We start from the raw sequence: 12,041 nt of genomic DNA, 5'->3' as shown, positions 1-12,041 counted from the left end.
CGAAATAGTATTTTTCCATAGTGATTTTCACTTTTCCTCGTTCTGGCCTTGGCACTGGCCTTTCTTCGAACTTGAAAAAGCGAAAATCACTATAGAAAAATATCGTTCATGACTAGTGCCCTAGGGATTTTTCAGTCGGACGACAATCCTACGCGAAGAAAAATCCCTATGGTACTCGTCCTGAAAGATGTTATTTTCGCAATAAGCTTCCCTTGCTACCGTGCGAGGATTGACGTCGACCCTATCTCGATCTCAAGAAAGTAAAAATCACCATGGAAAATATGGTTTACGACTAGTGCCCTAGGGACTTTTTACTCGGACGACAAACCTGCCCGAATAAAAATCCCTATGACACTCGTGCTGAAGTATGATGTTTTCAGCACTAATCTTCATTTTTTATCGTTCAGGGATTGGCATTGGCCCTTCCTCGAACACAAAAAAACGAAAATCACTATAGAATCTCACGCGAGTGAAAATCCCCAGGACACTTGTCCTGAAGTGTGTTATTTTCTTCACCGATATTCACTTTTTCTCTTCCGAGGATTGGCAATGGCTCTTCCGCTAATTCCAGAAAGTAAAAATCACTATAGAAAAATATCGGTCGTGATCAGTGCCCTAGGGATTTTTTACTCCTTGCCTTCCGCTCAGGTGATAATGCCACAAGAGTAAAAATCCCTATGGCGCTCGTCCTGAAATATACTGTTCTTGTCACTGCTGCTACGTTCAACGCGTGTCTAAAAGGGCCTTTCGGTTACTAGTAGATCTAAAGTTGAAACTTGTAATGAAATACTTCATCACAAAAGGTCATTCACGGCCAAATATCATGACACAATTATTTCCGATTTAAGGGAATTTCAGAGCGACTTCAAGGCGATTTCCAGTGATGTCGAGCTCTACCTGATTCCACGTGATTTTATATGACTTTTAGCTGATTTCAAATGATTTCAATTTTTCGATTTCATTAATCAGTTCAACTGCTTGAGGACAACTCAGTAAAATTACAGCGGATGACGAAATTAGATATTGTATGAACATCTCGCATAAATTTGCATAAGATTCATTCTTCAACGAATGAATAAATAACTCATGAGTTTATAAAATGGTCGCCGGGTCTAAAGTGTTGATGTGAAGTTCAAAAGAAAGTCAATCTCTGATAATACTTCGTTAAAACATCAAAGTGAGTTTTGTATGAATTGAAGAATCATAATCTATTAAATTCAAGTTTAATTTTAAATCACTTGAGATCAATAAAATCGCATGATTTCACTGATCTCATACGATTTCCAATAATTTCACGTAACTTATCAATGGACTACAAAGTGAAGGCTATTTTCCACCCGATGAAATTCGCTATTTTCTGAACACTTGAAAGATAAAAATTATTTTGTTCATTAAGTCGCTTCTCACTTCATGTAAATTAGATATTTAAGGATATTGAAGACTACTGAATGTTGGAGAAGTAAGAAGGCAATTTATGTATAATTTTGTTGAAAAAACATTTTTTTTATAGCAGAATGAGGTTTTCGGGTCCGCTTGCATAGATATACATGTCGACAAGGACGGTATCAAGGGACTCTACAAATTTGCGCGCAGGGCACAGATACTCGAGGCAGAGTGTAAAACGGCCGAAAGGCTGATTACACTTCTGGACAAATCAGGTCCGTCGAGCGACAATAAAAGTCAAAGTCAGTTGTAGCAGAATTAACCAATTGGTTTGAATGCATAAATAAAAAAATATTAAAAAAAATGATTTCACGTCATTTCAATCAACAGTGACACACTGATCCACTGAACTTACCATCACTAACGAATACTATAGTTTGGATCGCCAACTGCACACTCGTTATCACATTATCGCACTTGTATCGAAAAACACCATTTCATTATGGCGTGTGAAGAAGTAATTTTTCGTATGACGTCTTCTCTTCATATATTCTAATAAAAAAATCACTCAATGCGTGTGAAAAAAAAGTAGTTTTTAGCTCGGTAAAGTGCGGTAGTGGGGTAAAGATTTTCTGGCGAATGTGAAGATTGGAAAATTCCCCGCAGGCGAGTTTTCTAATTCCACAAGTGAGAAACTTCTTCATGATATTCCAAGAAATGCGTATCATTTCGTATGAGTGAAAAATAATAAGAGAGAAAGGATAAGAATATGGTGGAGTGACCAACTCTTTTTTAATTCCCACTTTATAAAATTATTATTATGCAAAGTCCAAATTAGTTATCATTATCTATAATATTTACAATTGAATTATGATAACTAAATTACGATGTAAAATGTCTTACGTCTATTTTATCTATAGGGGAGGACGGGGCAAAACGGACCAAGGGACATCTACTGTAAATAATTTTCCATAAGTTCTTCCCGAAAAAGATAAAGTCATTAATTAATTAATTCAAGCATTTGTTTAAAAGACTCAGTTAATATTTTCTCGGAATTTCCTTTTTTTTGTTATTTAATTTTGTGACTTATTTTTAATTGAATTTATACGGTTTTTCTATAGAAAAATTCGAGTCATTTGGTGTAATAAAAACACTAGAGATGAAAATATTGCATCAAGAAATGTGAAATTCTTTCGTTTCCATTAATTTTAAATGATTTTAATGGGTTTATTATCGTGTGAAAGTTTATTTTAGTAATTCACATCGTAGAGTGTAAGTAGTTTGTTTAATCTTTTTTCTGTGAAGTAGATCTCTCCCTCGTGGCTTTTTCCTTCAATTTTTTTTTGTTTCATCTTTCAGTATTTTTAGAGATACGGGGACGATGGCTTTAATAATACGGACAAAGTACAGATTCAATTGGAATTAATCGGGGCTCGTTTGGATGATTATGTGGATAGAACGATGCTTTGTGAGTACGGTCATTATATTTTGGGCAATGCTTTTTTTATTACAAATGAAATTTTAAAATTATAACGCAAGCGTTAATTTCTATCGAATCCATTCCTGACAAGTTTTTCTACGGAAATTAATGATAATTTTTACCCCAATTTGTCGAGTTTTTTTTTCATTTTATTTTATATTTAAGTATTTTTGGGTAAATATAATTCAATTTGCATACATATTTCATCTTTCATTGGCAGTGTACGTACATGTGAGTTGTTCACATCACAACATCGAATCTGAGTTAACAGTCATTGGTTAGTTTCATATTTTTAAGGAACATTTGTGGAAAAACTCATTGATTATTAACAAAAGAATTTCATCTAGTCTGATAATTTATCCAGTTCTTATCCGTTTTTTTTAATTTTCTTTTTTGCTTCCGAATGGAAGCTTTGTATTTGACGGATTTTTTGATTCTTTACGCTCAGAAAAAAATATAAGTTTGCTAATAATATTCGTCTTAAACAAGTAACTGCCCAAAATTTCCACTCAAAATTACACTTAAAATTCTCGTTAGAAGAATATTTGGTTTGCAGAATTACATTTTTCGCTTAATGTAAAATATTAGAAAATGCAAAAAAAAAATGTTTTTAGGTCACATCTGTGTGTATGTGTTGGAAAAACGAAAATTTTAAAGATTAAATCTGAGAAAATTCCACTTAAATTCGGTAAAATTTGTAGCTAAAAATTTGAACTTTCAATTTATTTTAATTTCAATTCTAATTGTCCCGATCGATGAAAAAATTATGAGGAATGTCCTGATGTCTCCATTATCACGAGGAATTTCTCGATTGCTCTTTTATATCCGGCGGACGAATTGGAGGAGCAATGAGACCTCGTATTTTCCCCCTGAGTGTCTTCATTTTGGCGTCCGGAACGGACATTCCAAGCGATCCTTCCAACGCCCTTTTTGTCATGAATGCCCGTCGAGGAATTCGATATACCAGGGTGACGCTCACGTATTCTGCATCTTTCATCCGTGATGTGACCCATTTATTTTTATTAATTTTTATTGTTTAGTAGTGGAATTATGTATTGACTAAGTGAATGCGGAAGATATTTTTTCGGAGTTTCAAAAATTTGTCGTTAATAATTTATATTTTTTTTATGGATAAATTTGGATACGAAATTACTCTGGCAGAATTGAACGAAACATCGTTAATAATATTCATATTTATTTGTTTTTATCAGAGTATCTAGCTATATTCGTAGAATTATTTTCAAAAAGAATAACTCTCACTAAAACGAATCGGCTTCGAAAGCTCCAGAGAGTGTTCACTCAATTAGCATTAATATAGACAATAATTCCATAGGACGCAAGAACAGAGAGTCCTTTCATTAGGTCGTTTTATTTATTTATTTATTTAAAGCGATGGAATCTATAATTGTGGTTATTTACACTGTCATTCTATGACATCAATTTTCTGTATATATTAATTTTCCCTACAATCCATAATTTGCTAGATTTGCAGCAAACTTACTCTATGAACCAATGGCTCTATGAACAAATATGGTACACTACCCTGTAGAATGCTAGACATTGTACATGATCTTAGACCCTCTATTATCGACACCATTGATAAATTTCTCAAGGATTTTGAGCTCAAAATGTAAAGAAGCAATACGGTCCAGACATTAATTCTATATATTTTCACTTTATAGCTGATAAACTTTGTCAATGAGTTCCAAATGCCTAATAAAAATTTTAAAAAAGGTTCTATGAACATATGCGTCTGGCAGAGGTCTGGCCGATTTTGACTGTATTTTGGACAGTACCATAGAATGTGGTCTACGTCTTCAACTTCAGCTCCACATGACCAACTGGAATCATCAACTATCCCAACTCTTTCCAGGGAAGTTGCAAGGTGGTAATGATTGGCCGATTCGCAGTTACGATGGCTTCTGTTTTGTGTCTTTTGGTCTTTGTGACGAGTCTTTAGTCGCCTAGAGACATCCGTGGGGTGCAGACGTTTTGTCCTCGTGCCAATCATAAAATAAAGAAATTGTATAGTGAATGGAGGGTGACTTTTGACTTTTGTTGCTGCTAGACGGTCCTCATTAGTCCAGAAGCGTAACCAGCCTTTCGGCCATTTTATGCCCTGCCCGAGGCAGCCGTCTAGTTGATGGTACTTGTGTCTCCTGTTGGGCCCACCTACCTGCCCCTGGCGGGACGAGCCTGGCAGGGCCCAGTTGAGGGTTCCTTGAGACCCCCTCCCGGTTCCTGTCGAGCCCCCCTCATGGAGGGCTCGACAGGAACCGGGAGGGGGCACGGAGGCACGGAGGCCGTGCGACGGCATGGGAGCCCCTCTGTAAGAGGGAGCCCTCCCGCGCCCTACCTTCTCCGGACTGTCTGGTCCGGTTGGCGCTCCCTTCCGCCTGCCCTTTTCCCCTGCGGCCCCTGACCCACTTGGTCAGCGCCCGCGTTCCCGGGGTCTTGTTGGGCCCGAGGTGCTTCCCCTCCCGCTCTCCGCTGGGTCTCGTAGAAACGAGCCCGGCCGAGGCAATAGACGTGGGCCATCCCCAACCCCTTCAGGACCTCCAGGGACTTGGGGTCGACTCCCATAAATGGAGGCTATTTTATAGTTTGTTAAGGCGGTATTTTGGTCTAGAAATTCGAAAAAATCGTCGTGACCTTTAAGAATATGCCCTTAAAAGGATTTCTCAAAATTCGAATCATTTTCGGAGATACAGAAGATTTTGTGACGCGTCATCTAAGCCGGCTGAATTGTTTCTCGAACTTCAAACGCGTTTTTCTCGAAACTACTTTTTTCGAAGTGGTTGTCATGATATCTCAAGTTCTACCCGACCGATTTGTTTGTAATTTGGTGTAAATCTTCTTTATATACCTCTCTATCGAGTGAACCCTGAATTTTGAAAAATTTCAATTTTGAGTATTTTTAAAAAAATCGAAAAGGTCAAAAAAAAAGAGGTGTGACGTTTGGTTCTGGCTATCCACCGCGATGATCCTTTGGATAGCCAAGTGGTAGAGAATATTCCTAAAATTTTCACCAAGGGGATATATATATGTATTTCTCTGGGTGCTACTAGCGGTTGCTAGTACCTTGGCGTATATATCCCCTCTTGGGACTGGTGGTGATGGGACACTCCTGTGTCTTGTCCCCTTCTGCTGGGCCGTCGTGCCCCGTCCGGATAGATGTCGGTGAGCCCTTCGGGTTCACTCTTCTAGGAGGAGTGTCTTGGTGACGGATTGGGAACAACACAAATAACCTCACTCGCGGAATGTGTTAAATATGTATATATTTACTTTTAATAGTATACACTCCTTGCGCGAGTGGGTCGGTAACGCGTTATTAGATAGTCCTGAGTTGGACTTGGAGCGCGGTTGCAAGCAGTGGAAGACCCTGTTAGGTCTGCTGCTGGAAGGTATCTGACTGTCTGCGAGTCTCTAAATCTCCTCCAAGTCCAAATCGCTGTTCTAAGCAGTTCCACGGCTTTTTGCACCAATATTGTCTTGTGTTCTCATTGACGCAAGACTCATACAGTCAAACAGTATACTGGACGTGCCAAAAACCCTGAAACTGGTTTATTCGATCCCTGCTGCGACGTCACTTGGGTGCTGACAATGGTCTAAACATCCGTTGGATTGTTCAGTCCTTTGTCCAAATGACGTTGCAGGGAGTAAATTGATCTTCCAAACACTGGGGCAGCTGACCACAGCGTCTCCAAGACGTCGTGGGACTGCTGACCAATGTCTGGGCATCGATTCTAAAAAAAAACGACGCATTGGCAGAGGCCAATACGTCACACTCCCCTGATAAAACTATTGCTACCCTGGTTCACAATCAGGTGGCAATAGTACTAAACTAAGAGAAAGGAATTTTAATATAGTCTGTGCCTTATGGGCCTCGGCTTATGCCAAAAGGGCTATCAACTTCCCTGCCATAAGGGCCAAAATCCCTGCTATATGAGCTAAATGTATAATGCTTTATGGGCAAATTAGGTAAACATGTTATTTCCTTTTATGCTTTATGAGCGAATTTAAAGCTGTCCCTATCGACCCTTACAGTTTTTCTTATTGCTAAAGTCCCTATCAAGAACAGTATTTATCTCTTTTCGGATTAGCGTAAGAGCAAGTTAGCGAGGTCGTTGATAGGTGCTTTCGGGGTTGGTTCTGCTGGTTACCATCCTCCCAGGTCGTGTTGGAGGGGTGGTCTGGAGTAAGACATCTCCCCGTTCCAGTATGGGCTGACGATCTGCCAACCCTGGGCTCCTGTTCGTTCCGGCGGGCCGCTGATCATCGGAAGGGCCTGATATTGTTGGGTGTGTGTGACTCGATTTTGGGGGATCAGCGCACGCTGGGGGGTGAGGGGGGCGGCTGTCTCGAGTGGGCGACCTCGTTCGACGGGCTCCAAGTGTTCGTCCAGCTCCACAATCTCTGTGATGGTGGCTGTAGGCCCCGAGCGAGCGTCCTCATCGGGAGGTGTACTTCTTGGTTCGGTTTTATCGCGCGTGGTCGTCGTGGCAGCGCCTGCGGCGATGAGGTCCTGATTCTCGGTCGGTGGAGCTCGTTGTCCCTGCTTCGAGTGCCTGAACAAACCCCAACTCCCCCACATAGCGTCGCGACCTTCGACCATAGGTAGAATTTCCAACATGCCACGGTAATCACCCCAAGAATTCCTAGCGAAATCCCCGCGTATCCTAACCCGTGTTCAACCCTCCTCAGTCTTCTGTTTGTGTCCCCTTGTTTGGACAGCGCTCGGGCTTTATCGATAATGACTTGCAGCCCGAGACTGTCCCTTGTGACGCTGTCCTCGTCGTTCTGTCCAACCTGTACCGTTTGTAGTAGGCCTATATCGCCTAAGATTTCCGTTAAATTCTTCGGTCCGAGTCCGCGTATTGTCTTATTTAGTAGGGTCGGGATGGCGAAGACGGCTCTGTTCACGAATTTTAGGTCGAAGTTCGACGTCAGTTCTGAGAATGGGGTGAGGGTGACGGACCGCAATCGGATCTCGCAGTCCGGCGCTAGAGTGACTGTTCCGGTTCCCGCAATGATGATCGTGGCGGGTTCGCGTTTTGTGCATTTTACTCGTATTTCGTCTTCCGTGACGAGGGAAAAGACCCTTTTGTTTGAATGTTAACACAGCTTCATAAAACTTTTTTTCACGAAAACCCCAACTTTTGGGGAAATAATAGATCATTCGTTTTATTAAATTTCCACCAGAGGAATTTGGGAAATTGAATAGAGGATCCCGCATGTTCACTACCCCTGTCAGGGATATATTTTAATGTCTTCACATTTTCAACCGTCTGCTCAAATTTTCAGAGTTTCCTATTAGACTGTGCCTTCACTTGTTAACCTAGAATTGCACACAAAAAAAAACAACAAAAACACGAATAAGAGCATAACTTAATGAACTACCGAGATTTAATCAATTTTTGCGGCTTGAGCGTAAATAACAGGATAGCTCAATAAATTAAAGATAATTGAGAAGAGGGTAGGCGTTTGGTAAAAGAGAGAGATATTAGTCGTTTCGACTTGAGCAGTCAAATAGGTTGATAAATAACAACAATCGGGGTATAATCGATATATTCTGAGTAGAATGTTCTCTCCTTAGAGAAAACGAGGGAATTTTACGACTTAGAAATACCGGACCACTGAATTACTCATATTACATTTCGCCCGAAAAATATTCTTATTTCTGACTGATGAACTGTAGAGTACAATCAGCCAGGAATAAGAAGGGGAGTGAAGGACGAAACGTAAAACAACAAAAAATAGCCGTGTGTATACTTGGATGTTTCAGGCTCGCAGGGAGCCCGGAAACTCCAGGCGTGGAAATCACACGATTAGAGGGAGGAAACGGAATCCTAACAACTAAATATGCGAATCTGCGAATCTATCACACGGTGTGGAATATGATTACACATATCGATGTAACAAAATTCCTAGAAAAAAAACAAATCCTTACACGACACTGGTTGGGAATGAAAGGGATCTGTACTCAACTACCAGGCGATTGTAATTTCGAAGACCAATTAGACCAGGTAATTAATCGCCTCGACATACTAGACGGTACTCATCGACACATGAGAGAATTGTTAGCAGAAACACCGGAGAGATCGAAACGAGCGGTCCTCGGATTTATCGGGAAAATAAGTAAGATTCTTTTCGGGACAATGGACGAAGATGACGCGGACTACTACGACCAATACATAGAATCCCTACAGAACACAACTAGGGAAACCCTAGCCCTTCTGGCGAACCAAACACACATCATTCGATCCGAATTCGAATCAATTCACCAAACTCTTCAAGGTCTGACTAGAGAAATTAAGACCTTGAACGCGACGGTCTACGTCGCCATCGAAAACATCCTCGAGCGAATCGATACTATAGGGATTAATGGGAAAATGGCGAGCCTTATATCAGCTTTCGACGCGGAACTGAGCGAATATGAACTCGACACCCAAATGCTGATTAACGCCATCCTATTCGCGAAAAGAGGACAATTGCACCCGTCAATTATGTCGCCAGAAAATATCCTGGACGCTGCTAACGACGTAATTCGACATAATGGGGGGGCGGAGTTCCCGGTCCCCCTAGAAATCCCATATATCACTGAACTATTCAAACTCGCAGACCTGACGGCCTATTTTCATAAGGAAAAGGTCGTATTCGTCATCACGATACCAATACTTGAACTAACAATATATACCGTGTATAGACACTTGACGTTGCCGACAAAAATTAACAATACCTCAACGTCTCTAGTGTCCTTTATAACGCCAAGTTATCCCTACACCGCTATTTCGGAGGAAGCCAACACGTATCTCAAGCTTGACAGTGAAGACATCAACCACTGTAAAACGGGAATGATCGGCCTTATATGCAAGACTGCACGACCCTTATACGAGGTCAATGGGAACAAGGATTGTGAGGTACAAATGATCTCCAATCCCCGTTTTTCGAGCTCCGAGATATGCGATGTACGGGTAAAATCAATGGACCGAACATACTGGGCCTGAATAGTAAATTCCAACACATGGGTTTTTTCCGTCGTCACGGAAGACGAAATACGAGTAAAATGCACAAGACGCGAACCCGCCACGATCATCATCGATTGATTCGATTCTTCGAATCTTCCCCTGCCCTTGAGGCTGTTTTGGTCTTGCATGTAGCCTCCGTAGCTGTTCGAAATCCTCGGTTTCTTTTATTTTCGACTCGATCGTGACCGCGAGTCCGACGGCCTCGTCAAAAGATGCCGGAGTCAGGGGAAACATCATGCTCTTGATGTCTCTTCTGAGTCCGGCGAGAAAGGCTTCCCTCATATTTAATTTGATACCGTGGATCGTGATCCCGTAATCTGCCGTCGGATCCGTGTCAAGTCAACTTTGTGCTTTTAATTGCAGAACGACGCATGATATTGTCGTCGGGTTACTTGTTATCGTCTCGCGGTTGACCGGTTCCGTCGGTCCTCCCGTGGTGGTTTCGTTTGACGCGCCGTCCATGTCTATTGTATTCAATTCTGTGTGTGTTAAGTATGGTCGCGAGTCTCGGTTCCGTCGGTCGCGTCGTTGGGTCCGACTGGCCAAAGATCGCGGTGTGCGGATAGGAGGAATTTTTAAGCTTGTTCAGTACTTACGCGAGTCCCATGACAATTGTCAGTAATCCAATATTCATCCTGTGGTCCCGAATCTCGTTCGTTGTCTCTGCTAATGATGATTTTATTTTTCAGGTTTGGCGCTGAGTTGTCTCCGGTGCCGCTGTTGACGAGTTGTCCTGTCCAAAATTTCTCCTGCTCCTCCTGGCTTGGCGTTGGGTTGTTCCTGGTGTTGGTGTTGAAGCGTTGTCAAGGCTATACTTCCCGTCTGTCGGGTGGTTTTCCGTCTCAGCTATCGGTCTGCGTTGTCGGTTCGATTTTTCTCTGGTGTTGGTTGGGGTTCTGTCTTTTTATTTTCAATCTCCTTCCTTCGTCGACCGTCGGCCCCGTACGCGTAATTCAGTGTGTTCCCACTTTTTGTGTCACATAATTCCTCTGCACTATCTCCTGATGAGTGCCAAAACTAGTTGGGCGCCAATGTGACGTTTGGTTCTGGCTATCCACCGCCAGGTAGGGAATATTCCCAAAATTTTCACCAAGGGGATATATATATATTTCTCTGGGTGCTACTAGCGGTTGCTAGTACCTTGGCGTATATATCCCCTCTTGGGACTGGTGGTGATGGGACACTCCTGTGTCTTGTCCCCTTCTGCTGGGCCGTCGTGCCCAGTCCGGCTAGATGTCGGTGAGCCCTTCGGGTTCACTCTTCTAGGAGGGGTGTCTTGGTGACGGATTGGGAACAACACAAATAACCTCACTCGCGGAATGTGTTAAATATGTATATATTTACTTTTAATAGTATACACTCCTTGCGTGAGTGGGTCGGTAACGCGTTATTAGATGGTCCTGAGTTGGACTTGGAGCGCGGTTGCGAGCAGTGGAAGACCCTGTTAGGTCAGCTGCTGGAAGGTATCTGACTCTCTGCGACGATCTAAATCTCCTCCAAGTCCAAATCGCTGTTCTAAGCAGTTCCATGGCTTTTTGCACCAATATTGTCTTGTGTCATCATTGACGCAAGACTCATACAGTCAAACAGTATACTGGACGTGCCAAAAACCCTGAAACTGCTTTATTCGATCCCTGCTGCGACGTCACTTGGGTGCTGACAATGGTCTAAACATCCGTTGGATTGTTCAGTCCTTTGTCCAAATGGCGTTGCAGGGAGTAAATTGATCCTCCAAACACTGGGGCAGCTGACCACAGCGTCTCCAAGACGCCGTGGGACTGCTGACTAATGTCTGGGCATCAATTCTCAAAAAAACGACGCATTGGCAGAGACCAATACGTCACAGAGGGTAAAAATTTTTTTTTTTTCAAGTCAGCGCCATTTTGTGATTTTTTGTTTTTTGTCTAAGGTCTACTCGGTAGCGACATCATTACTGATTGACAATTTCTCAAAATTCTTCGTTTCAGATCACTCAAAGGGGTGGAATCATGTCAACCAGGGTGCACCGTTTTTTTTGAGGCCCCCACTTCACTGGCCTGTAATTTGGCGAATTTTGGATTTTTTATTTATAATTTTTTTTTATATTGTTGAAATACCAATAAATAACATATAAAAAAATGGATACGAAAAATGTTTTTCATTTTTTTAAA

The 12,041-nt window shown here is 41.8% G+C and overlaps 1 long non-coding RNA gene across 2 annotated transcripts; it reads left to right on the top strand.

The window, feature by feature from the left end:
• The first annotated feature begins 921 nt into the window (after positions 1 to 921).
• On the top strand, positions 922 to 11,910 carry LOC135160387 (uncharacterized). 2 transcript variants are annotated; one of them, XR_010298555.1, is made up of 3 exons: positions 922 to 1,177; positions 1,514 to 1,658; positions 11,859 to 11,910. It is a non-coding gene; the product is annotated as an uncharacterized LOC135160387 (long non-coding RNA). The 2 variants fall into 2 exon arrangements; XR_010298554.1 differs by lacking the exon at positions 11,859 to 11,910 and adding an exon at positions 2,743 to 2,907.
• The last annotated feature ends 131 nt before the right edge of the window (positions 11,911 to 12,041 follow it).

The sequence above is a fragment of the Diachasmimorpha longicaudata genome, chromosome 3 (genome assembly GCF_034640455.1).
Source record: "Diachasmimorpha longicaudata isolate KC_UGA_2023 chromosome 3, iyDiaLong2, whole genome shotgun sequence".
NCBI classification, from domain to species: Eukaryota; Metazoa; Arthropoda; class Insecta; order Hymenoptera; family Braconidae; genus Diachasmimorpha; species Diachasmimorpha longicaudata.
Note: the sequence above shows the minus strand (reverse complement) of the source record. Positions and strands in the feature narration are given on the sequence as shown.